Here is a 26,104-nt window from a genome sequence, read left to right on the forward strand (position 1 = left end):
ACACGTAACAACGAAAGAACAGGGCAACCTGGAGTTAGTGAACCTGTTTTTATGACAGAATTGATGGTATTCCAAAGAAAGCACTTTTGATGTGTATTTCTTCCTGAGTTTAGAGGTTTGTTCATCGGCTTATTCTAGCTTGTGCTCAGGCAGGTCTAAGCCAGAAAAGAAAAAGAAGAAAAATTGGAGACATTGGCAGGTGAATGAAGATGAATGTCATTCATATGCTATGGAAAAAGTCTTCACACAATCTGGAAGCCAAATGCAATACCCAAATCATAGCTGTAGACCAGAGATGGGGAACCATCCATGCTGTCTAGGCATGATATGAATGCTAGTCTTGCAACAGATGGAGGGCATTGACATTAAAGCGGTTTTCCCATTTCCCAAAGGACAGAACCCCCCATGATCAACATGGTATTCATTCATTCACCGCATTCATTTCTATACTTAACAGTAAAATTCTTTGTCTGTTCTTCACAGGGTCACATCATGCTAAATAGATGTTCTAGATATAGGGGTAATTTTGTATTCTGTAACAATGCCTAAAAGGAAATGATCAAGGTTACATTTTCTCTAAAGTTGTGTTTCTAACTATTTTAGGCACATGTCAGACCAGTGGAGTCCAATCTGTAGCCCTCCAGCTGTTGCCAAGGTATGATTCCCAGCATGCTTGGCAGGCAACAGCTGGAGGGCTACAGATTGGATACCACTGCATTAAGATTTGCAGAATTGTTATGCCTATACATCACTTATTTACACCACACTCATATGTGCATCCATATTTAAAGGAAACCGTATTTTGTGGCGTATAAGAGCCTTTTTAACCCCGAAAAATCTTCTTCGAAGTCGGGGGTCGTCTTATACACCAGGAATGGTCGCCTCAAACGGTGGGGGGACTCAAAAATGGCCGCATCCCCACCGTATGGGGCGACTTCTGTAAAAAAAAACAAAAAAACAGTTAACTCACCTGGGGCCCATTCCCAGGCTTTGTGCGTCTTCTGTTCCGTTCCCGGTGCAGGCAGTGTGACGTACACTGACTGCGCCGAGGACCCCGAAGCTCTCCTGATCAGCCAAGTGTCTCATCAGAGAAGCTCAGAGACGCTCGGCTGCCGGGAGAGCTTTGGAAGAATGACAGAGGCTTCGGGTACTTCCGGAGCCTCCCAAAGCCTCTGTCATTCTTCCGAAGCTCTCCCGGCAGCCGAGCATCTCCAATGAGACGCTTGGCTGCTCGGGAAAGCTTCTGGGATCCAGAGCAGTCAGTGTACATCACACTGCCTGAGCCGGGAACGGGACAGAAGATGCACGGAGGCCGGGAATAGGCCCCAGGTGAGTTTACTGTTTGTTTTTTTTCATTTAGCTGCAGTTAACATTTTCCGGCGTATAAGGCGAACCCCTGACAATCATCTTAAAAGTAAGGGGTCGTCTTATATGCACGGTCACCTTATACGCCGGAAAAAATGGTATTCCAGGAAAAAATTACTTTTCCCCTATCTACAGGATAGGTGTACAGGAGCAGGGAGTCCCGACTTCTGTACATACATCATGTGGTACGCTACAAAATATAAGTACAGGAGGGGTGATGTGCTCCTTTACACATGGGGGCTAGGTTCACACTATGTAACTGTGCGGCTGTATTTTTTATGCGGCTGTAAATGTGCGGATGAAACTACGGCCGTGGGAAAAAATAGACATGCGGCTCAAAACATACGGTCATTTACTTGGAAATCTGGTTCAACTAAAAATAACAAATAAAATCTTAAGAAAGTGATGCAAACACCTCTGGATGCATCTGGGAAAGCAGGGAACACAGTTTACATGAATTGCTATTACCGGGGTTTGCAATCCTCTTCAGTTTTCCGATGTCTCTCATGGTTAATCTATTAAAATAATAAAACACATTTTCGTTGTAATAAAGTGCCTTTCGTTGGTCAATAATTTAATTCTAACGAATCCATCATTTTGCAATTAAATATACTGTTAGGTTACAAACCCACTTGGCGGGTCTGCAGCGAGTCTCCATGCTGCGTTTTTGCAGCGAGACTCGCTGCAGATCCCGGCCCTATGCTTTTAATGGCAGACAAACACGCAGCAGGGATGTACATCCCTGCTGCGAGTTTGTCTGCAGCCCACCCCATTAACCCCCCGGCCATTAACCCCCCGATGTCTTCAGCAAGCCGGAGCGGGGACCAGGTGAAGTATATGCTCCAGCCAGCCGCCCGCAGCCCCGGCCGCCCCCCCGCAGCCCCGGCCGCCCGATCGCCCCCCCCCCCCCCGCAGCCCCGGCCGCCCGGGGGGGGGCGTGCGATCGGTGCTGCGGGGGGGCGTGCAATCGGTGCTGCGGTGGGGGGGGGGCGATCGGGCGGCTGGCTGGAGCATATACTTCACCTGGTCCCCGCTCCGGCTTGCTGAAGACATCGGGAACCGCCGGAGCCGGGATCAGGTGACGTATCAGCTCCGGCGGCCGGGGGGTTAATGGGGAGGGCTGCAGACAAACTCGCAGCAGGGATGTACATCCCTGCTGCGTGTTTGTCTGCCATTAAAAGCATAGGGCCGGGATCTGCAGCGAGTCTCGCTGCAAAAACGCAGCATGAAGACTCGCTGCAGACCCGCCAAGTGGGTTTGTAACCTTAAAATAAATAGATATATAAATAAATGTATATTTATATATATATTTATTTTTTGACAGTATATTTAATTGCACAATGATGGATTCGTTAGAATTAAATTATTGACCAAAGCAACTGAATTTATTTCAACGAAATTGTGTTTTATTAATTAAATATTAATTAGTACAGAAAGCTCTATAAGCCGTTAATTCATATGCCGGCAATAGAGCTTTCTGTACTAATTATCACTTTACTTTAATGAAAACATCAAATGTTTCTTCTAATTATGTTATCACAATAGCATTATTAGAAGAAACATTTAGAATTATGCAGTGTCCCAGAACATGCAGACTACTACTCCTATTATGGCCATTTCTCTTGCCGTGTCAATGCCTGTTCTGGTAAGTGTTTGCACTGCAACTGCTGCTGGTTTTCCCCTAGTATTCTCTGGTAATGTGCATTCTCATGTGTATTCTCATGTATTCCTGTGTATTATTACAGTGTACAGTGGTATGCAAGGCTGTTGATCACGTGACCGTGCCAGTGCCCTGTAACCATGGTTCCTCCAATGGCCGACTAGCTCTGGCCAGGAGCAACCATGTGACCTCCCACTTCCTCCTAACAAGTTAGTCTTCCCCCTGCTTCCAAGCAAGGAGGATGTGTGTCGTCCCTCTCCTGCCTCAGAGGAGTTGGGCTTCTTCTCTGCAGCCTTTTCACCATAAGAAGAGTGACTGATTCTGCTGCTGTATTCAAGTCTTCGGCTGTATCTGCCTGCTCAAGTGTCCGGAGTCTTCTCTCTCATCTGGGTGTCATTCCGTTATCTCTCCTCATCGCTGCAAGGATTCACAGCAAGTATTATTCTCAAGCTAATCCACCCAGCAACGCTATTTCTCTCATACTCCTACTCCCATCATCCGGCACGTATTCTCACAGCCTATGCAGCACCACTCCTGCCTTATTTGTCAAAGCCTGCTATATACCCGGTTGCATCCGGACAGAACTGTTGCTACTAGTTACCTCATCTATAATAAAACCGCTGTTACTGAACCCTGGCATTGGTGTCCACTAACTGGTGCCCTGACTAAGTGCAGCGAAGAATCGCATGCCCATCATCACCCGCAGATTTCACAGACCGGCTCTACAGCTGTGCCGCCCTCAGGCCTATACCGTGACAAGTATAACCCCTGCAGCTGCCCCGGTCATTGCCCGCTCATAACACCAGCGCTGCGGAAGTGGCCCCCAGGGGCCAGGGCATCGCATTTGGCGTCACGAACAGGATACAGACTGTGTTGTGCCAACTGTCAGTGTCCCCAGAACTGTACTGCTACCCCTCATCATCCTCAGAGACTCTGCTATTGCTGCGCTGCGGCCTGCTAAGGGGTCAAGTCAGCTTGTGACGCACTGTCTTCGCGCGCGCGCGCGCTCCACTCAAGCTCCGCCCCGACTCTGCAGTATCCAAGCCTCTGTTGCAGGAGGGAAGGAGATTGTGCCCGGACCGCCGGAAGTGTTGGTGCTGACTTCCGCCCTATCCCTCTCCGGTCCCGGACACCCTGCCTATCGGTGCCTGCTGTTCCCGCAAGCTCTCCTCACCTCTGCTTTCTTCCAGACGCCTTACACCAGAACCCCTCATCATGTCCACCGGCCATCACAGTGACTCTGACGGGTCCGGCAGTCCGCCGATGGCCCGGCGAAGACTTCCCGCGGCTCCCGTTGCTATGGCTACCGCAGCGGTCCCGTTCTTCATTGGGCCCAACAATCTTCCCAGTTATAAAGGGGAACCCCACACGTTGGCTGATTTCAAGGAAAAAATTTCCCGCACCCTTGAACTTGTCTCACTCTCTCCCACTCAGCAGGTGCAGTTGCTGCTAGGACAACTTGAGGGTCCCGCTGCAGAGGAGGTGCGGTCGTGGCCAGCTACGGAGAAAGCTAATGTACAACAGATCCTGGCCCGGCTGAGTAAAGAATTTGAGGTACAGTCACCCACGGAGGTCCGCCTTAAGTTTTATGACCGACGACAAAGGCCAGGTGAGACCCTCAGAGACTATGCACTAGCCCTCCAATCTGCCTACCGGGCCCTGAGACAGGTTGATACCATAGCCCCCTCGGCTGTGGAGAGTATGATCACTGACCGCTTCATAGAGGGGGTGGACTCTAGACTCATCCAGAGCCAACTGCGTATGCTAGCTGCCCAAAACCCTACAATGCCTTTCCTGGACTTCAAGACTCTGGCTCTGAGGGTGGTTGGCATTGACAATCCCTGTGCCGGCTGTACTCCAGGTTCAGATTGCCCGGACCCGGTGGGATCTATACCCTCACCTCCAGTGCCCAATATGGTTCAGCCGGTTTCCGCTATACAAGCTGCCCAACAGTCTATCCCGGCTAGCTCACCAGCGATCCCTGCTCTCCTTACGCAAGTGGTTGACTCTCTCTGCCAAGCCCTAAGGGGGCTACAAGGGGCCTATCCAACACCTCCACCACCACAGGACCCCTGCCCTGAGTATGCAGTTCCCGATCGGCCTCCTCCACAGAGACTTAGATCCCCTGAGCGCCCCTATTGCCGCCACTGTAGGCGACATGGACACTACCGCTCCCAATGCTATCAGTTAAACGGGGCTACCCTTGGGTCCGAGGGCCAATACCCAGGAGGTCGAGATCCAGGCCCGCAGGAAGCACAGTGGTTCTCAAGGTTCCTCTCACAATGCCCGCATGTGACTCTCTGGGTGGACGGAGTCCCCCTGGAGGCTCTGGTAGATACAGGTTCCCAGGTTACCACTATCCCGAGGCATGTGTTTGAAGAACATTGGGATCTGAGAACCCTAGGTCCAGTTGAGAAATACCGTCTGAAACTTATTGCTAGTAATGGTCGTCCTATTGTGCAACTAGGTTACTGGGAACCCACTGTCTGCATAGGGAAGCAAGAGCTAGCACGTCAGGGTATCATTGTTACTGAGGCTCAGGGAGATAGTAGGACCGTGGTATTAGGCATGAATATTATCCGTCATGTATTCACTGAAGTGTTGGATGCCTTGAATGCCTCTATGTCTTGTGCTTCTCCTCAGTACAGGCAAGCCGTCCAGAAGACCATTAAAGTGCTCACCGCTCAGCGGAAGTTTGCCAATCCTCGAGGAGAAATCTGCCGTGTCCGCACTAGAGATGCTCGTCCGATCATCATCCCAGCTAACAGTGAGTTCCTCATCTGGTGCAGGGTCCGTCCGGGCCTTAACAATGCTGACTATGTGGCCCTTCTGGATGCTATTGAAATTGAGGGGCAACCTCTTGTCAGGGCCGCTAGAAGCCTGGTGACCGTCTCCAATGGTCAGGTCCCTGTCCGTCTGGTGAACCTTGGAGACTCCCCAGCTGACCTACCCAAGTTCACCACCGTGGCCATGCTATACCAACTCGATCCTGAGGACATCGTCTGTGAGGAGACCATTGCCTATCAGAGATCCATCCGTGGCACTCAAAGGGACTCAAACAGGGCTCTCGCCCCTTGGTGGGACGAGCTCCATATTGGCGATGCCAATACCCCACTTGAATACCTCCACGGCATCCTCAAGGTGGCCAAAAGGTATCACGAGGCCTTCAGCAAACACTCTCTCGATTTCGGAAAGACCAATCTGGTCCAGCATCGGATCAACACTGGGGACCATTTGCCTATCAAAGAGAAACATCGGCCAATCCCCCCTGCCAACTATCAGCAGGTCAAGAAACTGCTCAAGGAGATGAAAGACTCTAACGTTATCCAAGAAAGTCAGAGTCCGTGGGCTGCCCCTATTGTCCTTGTGAAAAAGAAAGACGGTAACATCCGGTTCTGCGTGGATTATAGGAAGATAAACACAATCACCCACAAGGATGCCTATCCTTTGCCCCGGATCGAAGAGTCTATTGCTGCTTTGGGGTCAGCCGCCTACTTCTCCACCTTGGACCTCACCAGTGGGTACTGGCAGGTGCCCATGGCACCCGAAGACCGTGAGAAGACGGCCTTCACCACCCCCATGGGGCTCTTTGAATTCACCAGCATGCCCTTCGGTCTGTGCAACGCCCCCGCTACCTTCCAGCGGTTGATGGAAAGGTGTCTCGGCCATCTCAACTTTCAGAGTGTCCTGCTCTACCTAGATGATGTGATTGTCTATTCACGTACCTACGAAGATCACGTCCATCATCTGGCTGAAGTGTTCCAGGTCCTAATCGATCACGGCCTGAAAATCAAGCCTTCCAAGTGCCACCTTCTCAAACCCCAAGTGAACTATCTGGGGCATGTTGTGAGTGCTGAGGGGATACAACCCGATCCAGAGAAGATCTCGGCTGTGGAACACTGGGATACCCCTAAGACAGTCAAGGAGGTGAGAAGTTTTCTGGGATTTGCCGGCTATTACCGCCGCTTCATTCCCCACTTTGCCCAAGTGGCTGAGCCCCTCAATGAGTTACTCCGGGGTTGCCCTCGAGAAAGCTACAACCGACGGCTCCCCGTCGAGTGGTCCGAACGGCAGGAGATTGCCTTTCAAACCCTGAAACGCCTGTTGACTACGCCTCCTATCCTGGCCTACCCGGACTATAACCTTCCTTTCCGGCTCTACACGGACGCCAGCTTCCAAGGCCTGGGAGCTGTGCTGTCCCAGGTTCAAGATGGCCAAGAGAGAGTTGTAGCTTATGCCAGCCGGAGTCTTCGGGGCGCTGAAAAGAACGACAACAATTATAGCTCCTTCAAGTTGGAGTTACTAGCCCTAGTGTGGGCCGTCACCGAAAAGTTCAAGGACTACCTGGCTGCCACCCCTGTTACCATCTATACGGATAACAACCCGTTGGCGCATCTCAACACTGCTCGGCTGGGCGCCCTGGAACAGCGGTGGGCTTCTCGACTGGCCAATTTCCAGTTTGAAATTAAGTACCGCAGTGGCAAGGCTAATGTCAATGCAGACCTCCCGTCCCGACTACCCAAGGGCGAAGAGGCCCCAGAGGACAGCGATTGGGAAGATGTAGAAATGCCTCCCTTCTACCAAAGGTTCGCTACCCAGAGTGCTATTGATGCAGCTAGGCCTGAAACGCCTTCGCCTCCACCTAGGGCCCCGCAAGACTTGGCCAGGTGGCAGACCATCCAGGAAGAGTCCCGCATCCTGGGGGAGATCTATGACTACCTCTCTACTGGTCGGGTCCCCATGCGGATAAAGAGGCCCTATCCTGATGTCGAGCTAAGGCGACTCTGGAGGCAAAGAAAGAGGCTCTTCCTACAGAAGGGACTGATCCTGCGGAACTCTCTTGACCCGGTCTCCGGGGAGAGGTGCCACCAGATCCTCATTCCCCGACGAGACGCTAAGATGGTGCTAGATGCCTACCATGACCGGTCCGGTCATTTCGGGGTACACAAGACGGAGGCCACTATCCGACAGCGGTTCTACTGGATCGGGATGAGGGCTGACATCGAGAACTGGTGTGCCGAGTGCCCTGCCTGTAATATCTCCAAAGCTGGGGGAAGAGAAGTCAGGGCCCCTTTGCATCCAATCACCTCCCACCGGCCGAATCAGCTAGTCGCCCTGGACCATGTGAAGCTGGTCCCTACAAGATGCGGGTATACCTACGCCCTCACCATGGTCGACCATTACTCCAAGTGGGTAGTCGTGGTACCTGTCAGGGACTTGACCGCCAAGACCACCGCCCTTACTTTTTACAAGGAGTATGTAAAGCACTATGGGTGCCCAGAGTCTCTGCTGACGGACCGGGGACCGGCCTTCGAGTCGCAACTTTTCCAGGAGCTGTGTGCCTACCATGAATGTAAGAAGCTCCGTACCACGGCCTATCACCCTCAAGGGAATGGTCTGTGTGAAAAAGTTAACCAGGTCTTTATCAACATGCTCCGAACGGCTTCAGTGACGAAGAGAGTAGAGTGGCCCCACTTGTTGGATGAACTAGTGGAGATCTATAACAATACCACTCATTGTTCCACTGGCTACTCCCCGTTCTACCTGATGTTCGGCCGCCAAGGCCAACTTCCTCAGGACCGTGCTCTGGGAGTCCAAGCTCCTGACACCTTCAACCCCCTACCTGAAACTGACTGGGTTCGGGAGCATCAGAGGAGAATCCAGGATGCCCGGGAAATTGTTGACCGGAGGATGGGGGAAGCTCAGCAGCGCCAAGAGGAGGCCTACAACCAAAGGGCGAATGCCACACCACTACAAGTGGGAGATAAAGTTTGGCTAAAGAAATATCATCGCTCTCACAAACTTGAAAGCCTTTGGGAGCCTGAGCCCTATGTCATCTCTTCTATCCCTTACCCAGAGACTGATGTGTATGAAGTAAAAAAACCAGGGCTAGCCCCGCAGACGGTGCACCGGAATAGGATAAAACGTTGCACTAAGGAGGACCTACAGGGCCTTACAGCACCGTGTCCGGTACCTGCATCCACACCTCCGGCTCCCCCAGCAGCTCCAGCTAAACCTCTCTCTCTGGAAGAAATGTTCCAAGTTAAACCGTTCCTCATGGCCATAGGCTATCCAGCGGTCCCTGTACACATTCCAGTGGCCCCTCCACTTCCAATTGTGCCTCCAACAACTCCAGCTCTACAACCAGACACTGGGCGTGATCTTCCACCTGTACCTGCACCAATCACTGTTGAAGAGGATCCTCCGCTGAGACGGTCTGAGCGCTCTACCAGAGGAATTCCTCCACTTCGCTACAGAGACCAGAGTCCTTAACTGTTTCACCATTCTAGTGTATGCAACGTTCAAGGTTCGTGCCTGGTTCTCCTGACCAAGTTCCCTGTACTAACCAGCCATGAGCTGATGGACACTTACAGTAACAAAAAGTTCTCTAGTGCCTGTCCCAGAGCCTTTTACATGGACGATGTCTAATTGCCTAAAAGAGACTCTACCTAACAGAGACACTTAACCCATTCCTTCCTAATGCACTTTACTGTGATTGTGTGTTCCACACAGGGTATTATTGCACTTATTTCATTATTGTACTTTTTCTACTATTGTATTCCAGTGTTATCGGAGTCTTTGTATTTCCTCCTCTGAGTAAGCACAAGGTTACATAGATTGCCTCAGAGTAGAGCGCCTCTTTTGTAAAACAGTATATTTTCCAGTGTCTGAGTCAGATAGCTCCTCCTCTGAGTAAGAGAAGTCAGTATATATATATATATATATATATATATATGCAGTGTCCCAGAACATGCAGACTACTACTCCTATTATGGCCATTTCTCTTGCCGTGTCAATGCCTGTTCTGGTAAGTGTTTGCACTGCAACTGCTGCTGGTTTTCCCCTAGTATTCTCTGGTAATGTGCATTCTCATGTGTATTCTCATGTATTCCTGTGTATTATTACAGTGTACAGTGGTATGCAAGGCTGTTGATCACGTGACCGTGCCAGTGCCCTGTAACCATGGTTCCTCCAATGGCCGACTAGCTCTGGCCAGGAGCAACCATGTGACCTCCCACTTCCTCCTAACAAGTTAGTCTTCCCCCTGCTTCCAAGCAAGGAGGATGTGTGTCGTCCCTCTCCTGCCTCAGAGGAGTTGGGCTTCTTCTCTGCAGCCTTTTCACCATAAGAAGAGTGACTGATTCTGCTGCTGTATTCAAGTCTTCGGCTGTATCTGCCTGCTCAAGTGTCCGGAGTCTTCTCTCTCATCTGGGTGTCATTCCGTTATCTCTCCTCATCGCTGCAAGGATTCACAGCAAGTATTATTCTCAAGCTAATCCACCCAGCAACGCTATTTCTCTCATACTCCTACTCCCATCATCCGGCACGTATTCTCACAGCCTATGCAGCACCACTCCTGCCTTATTTGTCAAAGCCTGCTATATACCCGGTTGCATCCGGACAGAACTGTTGCTACTAGTTACCTCATCTATAATAAAACCGCTGTTACTGAACCCTGGCATTGGTGTCCACTAACTGGTGCCCTGACTAAGTGCAGCGAAGAATCGCATGCCCATCATCACCCGCAGATTTCACAGACCGGCTCTACAGCTGTGCCGCCCTCAGGCCTATACCGTGACAAGTATAACCCCTGCAGCTGCCCCGGTCATTGCCCGCTCATAACACCAGCGCTGCGGAAGTGGCCCCCAGGGGCCAGGGCATCGCAATTATATGTGCGCTCAGCTGATTGGCTGATCGGCTGAGCGCACATATAATGAGCCGGTCCGCAGCACAGTGACTTCATTGTGCTGCGGACCAGCGAAGAGGCAACATTGGGGTGAGTAAAGAGCTCTCCCCACCCCCTCCCCAGCACTGCACCCCTCCCAGCAAGGAAGGGGGGGTCAGTTAACCCCTTCCTTGCTGGGATGGGTGCAGTCTGACATCAGTCTGGCCCCCAAGGGGTTAAGGGGGATGCAATACATCCTCCCTTAACCCCTTGGGGCCAGACTGTAAGCAGCGATCTGTAAAGATGCTGCATACTGTAAGGAGCACAACACCGCTCACAATGATGGGTGTTGTGCTCCTGTTTGTGTGTTTTTTGTGTGTTTCTCCCTTTTTGTTTTTCAGATATCGGTATCCTGGGGATTACGTCGGATTCCGTGGACTACGTCGATGACCAGCGTTTTTTTAATGTTTTTTTTTAATAAAATGGTCAATGAGGGGTGTGGGGGTGTTTTTATTTGAATAAATTTTTTTTTTTACTTGTGTCTTGTCTTTATTTCTTTACTTTATAGACTTAGTAGTGGAAGCCGTCTAATAGACGGAATCCATTACTAAGTCGGGGCCTAGTGTTAGCCGGTATAAAATGGCTAACACTAACCCCCTATTATTACCCCAGTACCCAATGCCACCAGGGGTACTGGGAAGAGCCGGGTGCCAGTGGTCCCGGAGCGTCAAAATTGGCGCTCCTGGACCGGGCGGCAGCAGGCTGGTAAGATTTAGGCTGGGGAGGGCCTAAACCAATGGTTCTTCCCACCCTGGTGTTACCAGGCTGCTGTCGTTTGGTTTTTAACCCGGCTGGTTATAAAAATAGGGGAGCCCTATGCGGTTTTTTTTTAATTATTTATTTATTTAAAAAAAAAACGCATAGGGTCCCCCCTATTTTTATAACCAGCCGGGTTAAAAACCAAACAACAGCAGCCTGGTAACACCAGGGTGGGAAGAGCCATTGTTTTAGGCCCTCCCCAGCCTAAATCTTACCAGCCTGCTGCCGCCCGGTCCAGGAGCGCCAATTTTGACGCTCCGGGACCACTGGCACCCGGCTCTTCCCAGTACCCCTGGTGGCATTGGGTACTGGGGTAATAATAGGGGGTTAGTGTTAGCCATTTTATACCGGCTAACACTAGGCCCCAACTTAGTAATGGATTCCGTCTATTAGACGGCTTCCACTACTAAGTCTATAAAGTAAAGAAATAAAGACAAGACACAAGTAAAAAAAAATTTTATTCAAATAAAAACACCCCCACACCCCTTATTGACCATTTTATAAAAAAAAAACATTAAAAAAACGCTGGTCATCGACGTAGTCCACGGAATCCGACGTAATCCCCAGGATACCGATATCTGAAAAACAAAAAGGGAGAAACACACAAAAAACACACAAACAGGAGCACAACACCCATCATTGTGAGCGGTGTTGTGCTCCTTACAGTATGCAGCATCTTTACAGATCGCTGCTTACAGTCTGGCCCCCAAGGGGTTAAGGGAGGATGTATTGCATCCCCCTTAACCCCTTGGGGGCCAGACTGATGTCAGACTGCACCCATCCCAGCAAGGAAGCGGTTAACTGACCCCCCCTTCCTTGCTGGGAGGGGTGCAGTGCTGGGGAGGGGGTGGGGAGAGCTCTATACTCACCCCGATGTGTCCTCTTCGCTGGTCCGCAACACAATGAAGACACTGTACTGCGGACCGGCTCATTATATGTGCGCTGAGCCGATCAGCCAATCAGCTGAGCGCACATATAATTCTAAATGTTTCTTCTAATAATGCTATTGTGATAACATAATTAGAAGAAACATTTGATGTTTTCATTAAAGTAAAGTGATAATTAGTACAGAAAGCTCTATTGGCGGCATATGAATTAACGGCTTATGGAGCTTCCTGTACTAATTAATATTTAATTAATAAAACACAATTTCGTTGAAATAAATTCAGTTTCGTTGGTCAATAATTTAATTCTAACGAATCCATCATTGTGCAATTAAATATACTGTCAAAAAATAAATATATATATAAATATACATTTATTTATATATCTATTTATTTTAACAGTATATTTAATTGCAAAATGATGGATTCGTTAGAATTAAATTATTGATTAACGAAAGGGACTTTATTACAAAGAGAATGTGTTTTATTAATTTAATATATTAACTATTAGAGGCATCGGCATTCGGCATCATTGCCGGCTATTTTTGAAGTACTCCGTACGGACCGCCTGTCAATCCTCGGCCGCATCTCCAGCCGCAAACAATGGTCTTGTTCATTTTTTACGGGTCCGTTTACGATAGGGCCGTAGATTCATACATAGTGTGCACTGTGCAGCCGTATATCCTATACTTTCCAGCGTACGCATGAACCACCAAAAATACCGCCGCACAATTACAGCCGCAAATACAGCCGCACAGTTACATAGTCTGAACCTGGCCTTACACTTAACACTTATCTTAGGAGGCAAAATTTTGTGACCCTAAAAATTATGCACCAGCGCAGCAGACCGGCATCGACAGTCCACAACTTGGTCCAGGTCCACGGACCACTGGTTGGGTGCCCCTGCTGTACAAGATGGTACAAGAAGATCTTATATAACACAACATAAATACACCTACATCTCTTTCTAATATAACTGCACTAAAACTGCACTATGTGAATGAGGCCGAACCAATGTAGCCAAGCATCTATGATAAATGTCTTCACATGTGAGTGTTATTTCAATGCCAAGCACTAAATCATGCTGTGTGTTACATTTCGTTCTACATTGTGTTGGTTAATTTTTGTGATTAGTTGAAAACAGCACCTTTCTACTTTACATGCCATCAACTTTAACTGATTGGGTGGGTATTTGTGTGTTTTACAGAGTAAATAGCTGCATTTTGTTCATTTTGTTCCGAGAAACATTTTGTATTAAGAAAGGGGGGGGGGGGAATCATTCAGTCTTCAGGCAAATGTGCTTCATGTTGTTTTATTTTTCTGCTTCATGGGTGAGAATGTTTGTTCGAAAAAAAGCGGCCGACTGTGCCTCTTTGAAATTCAATTTGCTTCCAACCAGAGTGTCTGAATTACCGCGATCTGTAACCCTGGAAATTCAGACATGGAAAATAAAATTTCTAAAAAAAAAAAATTCTCAAAATGGACCGATAATGCTTTGACATTTCCAGCCGTAGAGGTGCAGTCATTTTGTCAGGTTGTAGTTTGCATCCATTAACATTAACATTTAAAGGCCAAGATGAAAAAATGCCTTTGTGTAAAATATTACCTTGTACAAAGTTGCTCTCAGCTTTGAAATTAACTTAAAGGTAGATGGAATAGTTCTTTGTTCTATAACAAATCTTTAAGTGTAGTTTGAAAAAAAGGCATGCTGATTGGAGACATGAAAGATAAAGTTTCAAAAAGTGATGAAAAGTAAGAAAAACAACAAGAACTTGATTGATACGGGCTAATATGTCAGGGGCTATGCCCTGCTGAAAAGTCACAGACTGCTGGTACAGGAATAACTATACTTTGTCTTGGTTGTTTATCAGTCACTTATACAGTAGCGGTATGCAGTGTCCCAGAACACGCAAGGACTACTACTCCTATTATGGCCATTACTATTACTGTGTCCATGCCTGTTCTGGTAAGTGTTTGCACTGAAACTGCTGCTGGTTTTCCCCTAGTATTCTCTGGTATCACACTGGGGGTGATCTTCGACCTGTACCTGCACCAATCACTGTTGAAGAGGATCCTCCGCTGAGACGGTCTGAGCGCTCTACCCGAGGAATTCCTCCACTCCGCTACAGAGACCAGAGCCCTTAAACTGTTTTGTTGTTTAACTGTTTTGTTCCAGTTCCTGCAACGTTTAAGGTTCGTGCCTGGTCCTCCTGACCAAGTTCCCTGTACTAACCAGCCATGAGCTGATGGACACTTACAATAACAAAAGGTTCTCTAGTGCCTGTCCCAGAGCCTTTTACATGGACGATGTTCCAATTGCCTAAAAGAGACTCTACCTAACAGAGACACTTAACCCATTCCTTCCTAATGCACTTTCCTGTGATTGTGTGTTCCACACAGGGTATTATTGCACTTATTTCATTATTGCACTTTTTTTTTTGCATTCCAGTGTTATCAAAGTCTTTGTATTTCCTCCTCTGAGTAAGCACAAGGTTACATAGATTGCCTCAGAGTAGAGTGCCTCTTTTGTAAAACAGTATATTTTCCAGTGTCTAAGACAGATAGCTCCTCCTCTGAGTAAGAGAAGTCAGTTTACATATACCTCAGAGAAAGTCCAGTTTATGTAGGAGTGTATTTTCTCATCCAGTCTCATTATTGTGTATTATTATTATATCTATAGCTGGAAAGATTTAGTTGAGCCAGTTCGTATGCAGATTTTTCTCAGATTTTCATTCAGATTTCTCTCAGGTTTCATTCAGATTCATGTGAGCCAGTTCTCCTCAAGACCTCGCAGTATTTGTTGTCTTTTGTGTTTCCCTTCCTTTTGTTTCCAGTATTTGTTCGCCTCTTGTCCCAACATAGTAGTTATCACACATAGTCATACTCCAACATTCACACTGGTTCATACATATTGCACCTTGGATATCTTTTCGCGTGTTTGGCCTATTGGATAATTGTGTTGTATGATTGTGTTGTGTTGTGTTGTTGTGGTATGTAAGGGGCCCCCATGCATGTTTGCTTTTATTATTTTGTTCTTTTCTCTTCCAGGTATCCAAGACACTATTCAGACACACCAAGGTAGTACACAGGTCTTCACGTTCTCCTCCAGTAGGGTAACACATTTAACAGGAAACCTACTTTCTAACTGGCTGGAATATGGAGGGTCACCCGCCAGCAGTTAAGTTGTCCTGGCTTACACGTCAGATGGTTCACGCACTAGCTACCTGGTCGCCAGAGTACGTTAGGCACCCCTAGGTGAAGTCCTGCCACTAGGGTTTCTCATTCTCTCTCTCTTCTCACCTGTGCCTTGGGCGTGGGAAACACACACCTCATCACACTCATTCTCGTCATTCATTCCTGTTGTTTGATTGTCCAGTCTATTCATGTCTGCTGCTATCTAGATTCGCCGAGGTCGGCTCAAACGTGCTAGGGAGGTATGCAGTGTCCCAGAACACGCAAGGACTACTACTCCTATTATGGCCTTTTCTATTACTGTATCCATACCTGTTCTGGTAAGTGTTTGCACTGCAACTGCTGCTGGTTTTCCCCTAGTATTCTCTGGTAATGTGCATTCTCATGTGTATTCTCATGTATTCCTGTGTATTATTACAGTGTACAGTGGTATGCAAGGCTGTTGATCACGTGACCGTGCCAGTGCCCTGTAACCATGGTTCCTCCAATGGCCGACAAGCTCTGGCCAGGAGCAACCATGTGACCTCCCACTTCCTCCTAACAAGTTGGTCTTCCCCCTGCTTCCAAGCAAGGAGGGTGTGTGTCGTCCCTCTCCTACCTCAGAGGAGTTGGACTTCTTCTTTGCAGCTCCCACTTCACCACTAGAAGTGTGGATCGAGTGCTCTGCTGTATTCAAGTCTTCGGCTGTACCTGCCTGCTCAAGTATCCGGAGTCTTCTCTCTCATCTGGGTGTCATTCCGTTATCTCTCATCATCGCTACAAGGATTCACAGCAAGTATTCTTCTCAAGTAAACTACCCAGCAACGCTATTTCTCTCATACTCCTACTCCCATCATCCGGCACGTATTCTCACAGCCTATGCAGCACCACTCCTGCTTTATTTGTCAAAGCCTGCTATATACCTGGTTGCATCCGGACAGAACTGTTGCTACTAGTTACCTCATCTATAATAAAACCGCTGTTACTGAACCCTGGCATTGGTGTCCACTAACTGGTGCCCTGACTAAGTGCAGCGAAGAATCGCATGCCCATCATCACCCGCAGATTCCACAGACCGGCCCTACAGCTGTGCCGCCCTCAGGCCTACACCGTGACAAGTATAACCCCTGCAGCTGCCCCGGTCATTGCCCGCTCATAACACCAGCACTGCGGAAGTGGCCCCCAGGGGCCAGGGCATCGCAGGTACACAGCATCAGTGGTTACGTGGACACATAATGGGAAAGCAACACCCAAAAGAAAGTTGCAGAACTGTACTACCCTAGCTTGCCCTGCTACTTGTGGGACTGGAATAGCCTCTTGTATGTAAATGCACTGGAGTCTTCAAGGGTCCTTGTAACAGCTAGGCCAACATTTAGGGAATTCCTTATGACTGCCCACAGCTGCATGTACGAACTACAGAAGGTAGGTAGCAAGTCCAGCATCCTGTAAATATTTATAAAAACAGCTTTCAGCAATATAAAGAAAAACGCTACCACTGATGCCAAGTTTTGGACCTCATGGATCCTTCCTTGTGACTTATATGAGTGTGAACTGACCTGACTATACCAACCAGACTTGAAAATAAATCTCACCCTGTGATGACATGATGACACAGAACACCTGCTACTCTTGCATTCCACTCCAGAACGATCCATGTCCAAAGCTTGGTCATCACAATCTTTTACTTTACCTTCTTTAAGTTTTGTGATCTTTAAAGGGAACCTGTCACACAACCCCCCCCCCCCCCCCCCCCCCCCCCCCCCGTGCCGGAATGAAGGCCGCCCGACCCCCCGCTAGAGCCCCGGATACTTACCCCATCTCACCAAGTCCCACTTCTGGAGCCGGTCCCGGGATAGAGATATCCTTGTCGGAAGCCCGGTGTGCGCGCTGCAGAGATAGGTCCGACGCCCATAGAGAATGACGGCTCCATTCATTCTCTATGGGCATCGGAATCATCTATGCAGTGCACGCGCCGGGCTTCCGACAAGGATATCTCCGTCCCAGGATCGGGTCCAAGAGCGGTACTTGGCGAGATGGGGTAAGTATCCGGGGCTCTAGGGGGGGTCGGGCGGGCTTCACCCCGGCACAGGAGGGTGAAAGGTTCCCTTTAAAGTTCAACTCTCATGTAAAAAAAAGGTTTGACACATCATAAGCTTTCATCAGTAGGGGTCCCCCACTGAGCATAAGAACAAGCAGGGAGATGTATTAGCTGAGTGTCGTATGAACCCGCTATCTCTGCACCCACTGAAGATGGGACAATACAGAGACCATATTCAGCACTGTGGAGATAGCAGGGAGAAAGAGTCGCCGATCTGCTAGATCAGTGCTTGCTTACTGAGCCCATATATGGCCCTATAATCGTACAGCAAGGGCTGCACGGACATCATTAGTGATGTCTGTGCAGCCGTTGTAGAATAATAGACTATACATACCTCTCCGCGCTCCCTGATGTCTTGCTAGCTTTGGTCCACTCCCAGGAGTTTCTGAAGTGACAGGCTGCTAAGCCAACCACCAGGACAGTGCCGTGGCCAGTGATTGGCTGTCTCTTCTAATACTGCGGGGAGTGGGCCGAAGCAAGCAGGACATCAGGGAGTGTGGAGAAGTATGTATAAGTTTATTATTTTTTCTTTGTCTCTATGACATGTCAAAAGTTTTCTGAAAAAAGCGTAATGCTTTAAAAATAGTGTTTCAACTTAACTTTCAGGACAGAAACCATCTTTTTGGTCACTCAGACCACGTACAGATGACAATAGCTCCGACTTCACTCGCCTTCTTCAGGCATTCTATCTAAATCCCACCAGTGTGCATGCAGGCCTACTGTATGACACCAACCAACAGACCATGCCCATCCCTCTGGCACCTCAAGGTCCATCATTAAGTCAGTGTATGGTACCAGAACAATGCTCCCCCTCACCAACACCTTCTCCTCCTAAAGGCTGCATCCAGGAAATGGTGACACTGTTCAGACAAGGGTTCACCAGCTTGTCCTGCACATGCCAGATAGGGCCTGGCCTCTATAGGGTAAAACATGTTAAACAGCACAATAATAACAGTAACTGGCTCCATCATCCCGTACTCACTGTTCGTGAGGTCACCACAGCATTTCCAGCAGAGATTATGATGAGCAATGGGTGTTCTGGACAAGAGGCAAGTATAGATTTTCTTGTCCTGGCTTTCTCGGCCCCTTCTTCTCAGAAGGGCAGGAAAATCCCTTTAACGATGATGTTTACCATTTACCAACACAATAGTTGAGCTTTGAAGTCATTACTTTCTCTTCTAAGTCCTCCAGAAAAGTTCCCTTTAAAGTCTCCTATAACTAATATAAACATATAAAGGGATTATTTCAGAAATTAAATTTAAGATATTAGAACACACCTGTAAATACATTTATAAAAAAAAAAAAAAAAAAAGGTATATTCAGCGCATATGCTGCCTAGAGCCCCAGGATCAGCGATGTTCACCAGTCAGTATTGTATGATTTTAAAAAGAATAATGCAGGACTGTAATCTTCTTTCTAAGATCATACAATACTGACTGGTGAACATCGTTGATCCTAGGGCTCCAGGCAGCATATGCACTGAATATACGTTATTTATATTTTCTTTAATCTGTAATTATAGGGTTACGGACTACATTATTGGTATTCATAAGTAGCAAATAGTGTCAGGCTAGTATAGGAATTCGTGTGGCCATTATTACACCCTAGACTGCCGTTACCTGACACAAACCCAGAGGCTAACATAACTTAAACTAAGCTCACTTCTATATATATTAAGAAATAAAGACAAAAGTCTAGGTTTAAAATTTGATGCGTGGGGGTAGGCCGCAGTCATTTATTTTAACAGTTATAAACCAAAAAGGAGGACTTTGCATTCTATAACCCTTGGACATCCATCTTGAAGAGGTCACCATATGGCAAGCCAACCCTCCTGTGGTGGGCATGTGCTAGTTGTTCTGCCAAGGTGCCTCAGTGAAGCTTCCTCTCTTTTTCAACGTCCTTCAAGGTCCTTCCTTCCACCACAGGTGGGCAGTGTAAGCCTACACTGCACACCTACCCCCACTAACCAAAATGAAAAGGGCCCTTTTAATGGCATCCTGAATGCCAGACAAAAAGAAGTCCAGACCAATCTTATTTAAAAGGACACAATCCTGCAGCATTAAATGGCGATTGTCGCCTTCTAACTGGCAGTGATTTATCACCACCCCTCCCTGGCAAAACTAGATACCCAAGTATTCAATATTATCCATGCTCTTTTATTGGTTGCTAGGTTTCTGGCCCCATTTCAGATTGCAGGAGAACACTACCTTGTCCCTAAAGAAATCTGAAATGCGGATATCAATTTTGCTAGCCGAATCAAGCAAAGGTGGTTGCCCCCAGCATGTAGGATTAGAAAAAACGTCTCTTGCACCAACTTGCGAATCGCAACGACCTCCTGTAAAACTTGTAGCCATTTTAAACCACCTACTCCCCGCCAGTAAGCACCTGCTTGCAAGAATCCCAAATCCAATCCTCCTGGTTGATAGGAAGCCCTCTTTGCAGCTCTACATATGGAAGAATGTCTCAGCAGCAACACAGAGTCAAGAGGTTAGGATGCACAAAAAGTTTGTAGAAATTAGACCCCCTACGACCCAACACAGAGTCAAGAGGTTAGGATGCACATAAAGTTTGTAGAAATTAGACCCCCTACGACCCAAACACTTGACAGCTTCACCTGGCATCCCCAAGCATCTGCTGCCAATCCAGTGTGATGAAACCCCCTCCCCTTCGCTTTAAGCTCCTTTAATTTTTTTTAGACTCTCTTCACATTAGTTTATGGTGTTATACATTACAGTTAAAAAAAAAAAAAAAAAGAAATACCAATGTGTATGATTCCTTTTAGCATCCATCAACGCATGCATTGGGAGTATCTCCAAGTATATACACACTGAGGCTATGTTCACACTACGTAAGTTTCCGGCCGTAGCGCGTTCTGTGAATAAGCGGCAGGAGACTTACGTAGTTTGTGTATAACGGAAAGTATACGAATTACGGCTGCACAGTTCACACTACGTACGAACTTACGCCCGGATTGTAAGCGGCGGTGTAAAAAATGAACCAGACCATTGTTTGCGGACGAAAATGCCGTAACTTACGCCCGTAGCGTTACATGCGGTCCTATACGTAGTGGTGATTTCTTCATTTTTGCAGCTTTTTGTGCCGATCCAAAAGGTTCTGTGGGGTGTCCGGGGCTAGGCGAAGATTTCCAAGTAAAAGACCACTGTCAGATCGCTACGTAGGGCGCGCGGGAAGCGTAAGTAGACTTCGGGCGTAAGTTCGCGGTCAGCAAGTAGCGTAAATTCCCGGCCGGAGTTTACCGCGTATATGTCCGGCCGCGAAAATATGTGGCCGGACATATACGCAGTGTGAACATAGCCTGAACATGTATAATGAACATGTATAATAAACATGGTGTGAACACAGCCTTGCTTGTCCTGATTTCACTTACCCCAAATAGGTGGAGATATAAAGTGTCTTTTAGAATAAAATAATACTTATAAATCTCTTAATGCAATATAAAATAATCAATTAAAGAGAATACTATATGAACGTCTGTCTTTATAATAGAGTAAGAGTAAGCCCCCACAGTAAAGCATAGGTCCTCAGGTTTCATGAAGCGTTCTAATGTACAGTATCGCATTACCTATGAGATCTCAGTCGTATTTTAATGAAAGTGTCAGGAGTTGACTGTGACACGGAGGTGGGACTATATGTGGTTCCTGCCATATGTTTCTGAATAAGACTTGTGTGTACATCATATGTTATTTTCTATTTGAGCTTTTTAATTATATCCATAAACATATGTTTTACAAATTTCATCCATTATTGTTTGCTGATGTCTGGAACAATACTATTTGACCATGGTAACATTATTCTCTGAATAGAAAAGTGGGTTCCTTACAAATATTTCCATTGTGCTAAAACAGTAAGCTATTCTATGACTGAAAACAGAAATTAGCAAATAAAAAGCTGAAAAGTTTAGCATTTATAATAATTTAAAAAAAAGCATTAAAATCTTGAACCCTCTAAGAAAAATGGTCTTTTTAGTGTAACATTTCCAATTCTTTTGTGAATTAAATTTTTTTTTCTCTTTGTTGTTTTTTGTTATTTGTTTCAGCAATTTTCACAGAACTGTGCGGTTGATTCCTAAATGTATGATGGGCTTGCCGCCAAGTCATTTGCTAAAGTCAGCTTTAGAAATTTTATATTTGTTATTGGCTCAGTAACAATAAAGTGCAAACAGGTATTTTTCTAGGTACTTTATCTCATGGCACCAGATTTATAAAATGGAGAATTGACCTCTGAAAAAAAAATCTTTGGTTGGAGGACTAGGAATAAAAAAAATATACTTTATATATACAGGTCCTGGTTTGAAAGATTAGGGTTAAGTAATAGCAATGATGGGTCTCTGGACTGCAGAACCAGGCTTTATCTTTAGCAGTCTAATAATGGCTCCCAATACTCAGATACCCCCAGGACTTAAAGGGGTATCCTCATTTTAACTAATGTAGTTAAACTTGTAGTGTTTATCTTGTTTTATATTTTAAAATTACTGCAAAGAGATTTATTTAGCAAATTTGCATCCTCCTTCTAATAGGCCCCATTCACACTGAGCAAGAACATTGGAATTCAGCGGTGGAGCTCTCCGCTGCAGAATTCCGCCATGCTCAGTGTGCTGCTTTGAGCGAATGGGAGGGTAAGCGCTCCTCCGCTGCCGGGTCATTTCTTTGAGAGGAGAGGCAAGGATGCGGACGCACACGCGCCCTCTCATTCACTCAAAGCGGCACACTGAGCACGGTGGGATTCCGCGGCGGAATTTCGACGTTCTTGCTCAGTGTGAATGGGGCCATGTGCAACTCTTTTCCTCCCTTGTTGACAGCTCAATGTTTAGGGTACCAGCCAACACTATGCTCTAAAAGTAATGGTCAAATTCCCCAGGTTGTTCACGTGATGCAGTGATGTCACCGACCCGAAGCCCGGCTTGTATAGGGGCATGGGACATGTCTCATAAGAACATAAGTGTTCCCATACAGGGCTTCCTTAAAGACAGTGAGGACAAGGCAGACTCGTGAATACCATGGGCAGCAGTGATGGTGCTAGCTAAAGTGATAGCTTTAGAAATGGGATGACGGGCCAGTTTCAATATGAATGTACTTGCTTTCATCTGTCCAGCTGCCCCACTCCTACAGCTATAGATCGCCTGCCTGTGGCTGCTCCTTAATTTTCACAGAGCAGTGCCCAGGACCCTGCATGGAAGGCTGCAGTGACAGCACAGGAGCAGGGTGGCTGGGCAGATAGCAGCAGGTACATATTCATATTGAATAAATATGAAAAAAACGCGGCACTCACTACTTTCATGTGTAAAATCGCGTGTACTTTTATTGGAAAAACAGTATAGCTGCAAGTTAGGCGCCAGGGAAACAGCATGGTCTGGAGAAGCGCAATTAGCGCGAAACAGCTGTCACCTGTCAACCATGCTGTTACACTGGCGTCTAACCCACAGCTATACTAGTGAATGGTTATGAACTTTTACCAATAAAAGCACCTGCGATTTTGCACATGAAAGTGGTGAGTGCCGCGTTTCTTCCTATTTATTGAGTTTTGACAGACTCTGTAGGCACTTTATATGCCGAGCACACCACATGAATTCAACGTCTACCTGCACAAATTTGTCCTCTACGTGCCAGTAGTGGACGACATACTAGAAGGAAGCTAACCTGCTGTGCCAGGTAATATGTAATGTGGACTACATATTCAGATTGAGCCTGCTGTCTTCTGCCCTGTTATCCTGCTCCTGAAGCTATTACTTCAGCTAGCACCTTCTCTGCTGCCCAGGAATGCTCCTATATATTTAGAGAGCAACCTCACCCAGGACCCGTTTAGTGTAGCCTGCCCCGTCCTCGAAGTCTTCAAGGAAACCCTGTACAGAACACTTAAGTTCCATATGCTGAACTTCTCTCTTCGGCATGCAGGTGCAGCTTTCCTGCACACCTCAAACACGGAATGCCATCAGTGTGGTGTTCCGTATACAGGCCCTGTTATACAAGCCAGGTTCTGAGTAACATCACTGCGTCACATGACCAACCCGGGGCACCCCAAAAGACGACTGAATTAACAATAGAAGCGAATTAAAGATCAAAAGGGCTAGGCAGGGCAAGTTTATTAAATTCATTAAAAAAAAACAGAAAACCCCTTTAAAGAAGTTACAGAAGGTAACTGGTGGTTGAAGGATTAATTTGTGTAGAGAGAGTTTTGTGCAGCTTCTGGTGTTCTCTTCTAAGTACCCTTTTATCTGAAGGATGATGTTCACACTGGCTGACTCCCAGTGGGTGTCCTGCATAGAGTTGTAGCACTTACTTCCACTGAACTGCAGTTTCCTATCGCAGCATGCAGATCTGAACGGAGATATGGTGTGGCAGCTGCAAGTACTGGCTGGTCCCAACCTGAGGCCTGTGTATGTACCAGAAGAAACCTTGTACCTTAAAATGTACCTATCGTTATAACTTTCAAAATCTAAACCAACAGTAGATGTGATATAAAGCAAGTTTGCATATTACATTAAAAAAAAATTGTTATCATGGAGAACACAGCACTTCCTGATTTCTGACTCTTTTTTTCTCAAAGAGTCAGAAAACAGGAAGTCCTCTGTATCCCAGGCCATCTGAGCACTCACAGAGAGATGGCAGTCATGTGATTGATGGAAACATTGAGCCGTGACTCTCTGTACTGGCTGGAATGCCTGTTCTTAGTCTGTTTCTTTCAACCAGCACAAACCATAAAATCTGCCTTCAGGAGACTGGACCTGGATTCCTGGTAAGTTCAGCTTTGTTTTACAGCATGATAACAACAACAAAATAATGAATGTCTATGGCAAACTTGCTTTATATTACATCTACTGTTGATTTAGATATTGAAATTGACAGGAACAAAGATGCAGCCTTAACAATCCAAAATAGGCCCCTGCATCAAAGTTAGAAGGTTTGACTCCGACCCTAACTCAACTCAACTGACCATTCTTGACTTTTTGAGCCCCCAACAACACTGACTTCTTAGAGGCAGCTAGTTTAATTAACCTCACACAAGCGCGTCTTTTGATTACCGGTGGCTGAAGATGCAGTCCTAAGGCCGCCTGGAAAACATGAATACAGCCATTGGCCACAACCACACAGCATCTTTCTTATGGACATTTTTTGGGACAGACGCCATTTTACACTCAAATAACGGCAGTTATTTCAAAATAGTGTCCATTAGTGGCTGTTGTGTGGTAGTGGCCATAGGCTGTATCCATGTTTCCAAGACTCCCTAGGGCTGCATCAAACTTCTTCAGCCACTGGCAATCAAATGCTGCTTGCTTGTGCTTGAAGTTTGCTCATCTCTAATAAAGATGTTAACCACTTTACACTGACCATGTGGTGGATTCATTTTACCTTTATTTAAGTGTATGTGTGTGTAGGTGTGTGTGAACATAGCCTAAGACTGTCGACTGTTCACTTTATTAAACTGCATTTATTTTATGCCAGCCTGTTTACTGTATAAAAAGGAAAAGAAATCCTAGACAACTCCTTTAAGGCTATATTCACACACAGTAAAATAACAGCAAAATACAACAAAAAAATTGCCGCAAAATGTGTCCGTATTTTGACTTTAATAATGTGCTACATTAACCCCTGCACATCAGCCATGTGGGTATATACGTTCCTGGGGCACCTGCCCAGCAACGTTTCAATGCGATCATTACTGACCCCACACCCAGGTATAATGACAGGCAGCCATGGTCCCGCAGCTGCCTGTCAATAACCCCCTTAAACGTGATTGCAGCTTTTAAGGTAGTCAGTGACAGAACAAGTACCTGTCACTGACTGATCAGGACCCCCGATCTATCAAAATATAACAATATTGTTCCTGCACAGTGAACAACGTAAATGAAAAGTGAAAAAAAAACACACACCAGGATTGCTGTTTTTTAAAATTATATATTAGAAAAAAATGTTTAAAAAACAATAAAAATTTTTCTCTTACACTAATATGATACCAATAAAAACTAGAGATCATGAAGCAAAAATGACACCCCAAAAAGGTGGAAAAATAAAAGTGCTATGGCTCTTAGAAGGTGAGGAAGAACATTGCTTCAACTTGACCTGGACAACCATGCATCAATGACCAATCTGTAGAGAAACAGCACTGCACAGACTAACATTTTTCCATACACTTTTATGAATCACACTATTAGATTCAAGATAGGGCTGCATTAGATAACTATTTTACTGCTGTATTTTGCTTTTATTTTACTGTGTGTGTGAACATAGCCTAATTGCTAAATTGTGGGAATGAAACACAGACATGGCAAAAGTTTTGATCACCCAGAGTCTGGATGTTCAGACCCCTAACAATCATTAAACACAGCTGGAAGAGGCACTCATTTAAGCACTTCTCTCCATGGCTCACTGCCATCTTAGGGCAGCATAGTGGCTCAGTGGTTAGCACATCTGCAAAGAGTTTGT

The sequence above is a fragment of the Dendropsophus ebraccatus genome, chromosome 2 (assembly GCF_027789765.1).
Source record: "Dendropsophus ebraccatus isolate aDenEbr1 chromosome 2, aDenEbr1.pat, whole genome shotgun sequence".
Taxonomy (NCBI): Eukaryota; Metazoa; Chordata; class Amphibia; order Anura; family Hylidae; genus Dendropsophus; species Dendropsophus ebraccatus.